Below are 273 nucleotides of genomic sequence, written 5' to 3' on the forward strand. Positions count from 1 at the left end.
TCTCCTCCTCTTCAGTTCACCTCAACATAAGCTCATCATATTCTGTGATATGATTTACTCCGAGGTGTTTGACGAGGTCAGTGGTGTTACCACAACACCTCACTGTCTTGCCACATATATCACAAACTGCGTCTTGGCTGTTTGTGGAGGCAAAACATGACTTTGTTTGCGCTCAGCCATTGTTGTGAGTGTGCACGCCAGGGGCTGTGACACATTTATACAGCTGTATTTCGCATATGACTATGAAAGGCGTAAGAGGAAGTAATTCCTTCC

Source organism: Haplochromis burtoni, unplaced genomic scaffold (genome assembly GCF_018398535.1).
Source record: "Haplochromis burtoni strain Fernald_Lab_line unplaced genomic scaffold, NCSU_Asbu1 Contig_107, whole genome shotgun sequence".
Lineage (NCBI taxonomy): Eukaryota > Metazoa > Chordata > Actinopteri > Cichliformes > Cichlidae > Haplochromis > Haplochromis burtoni.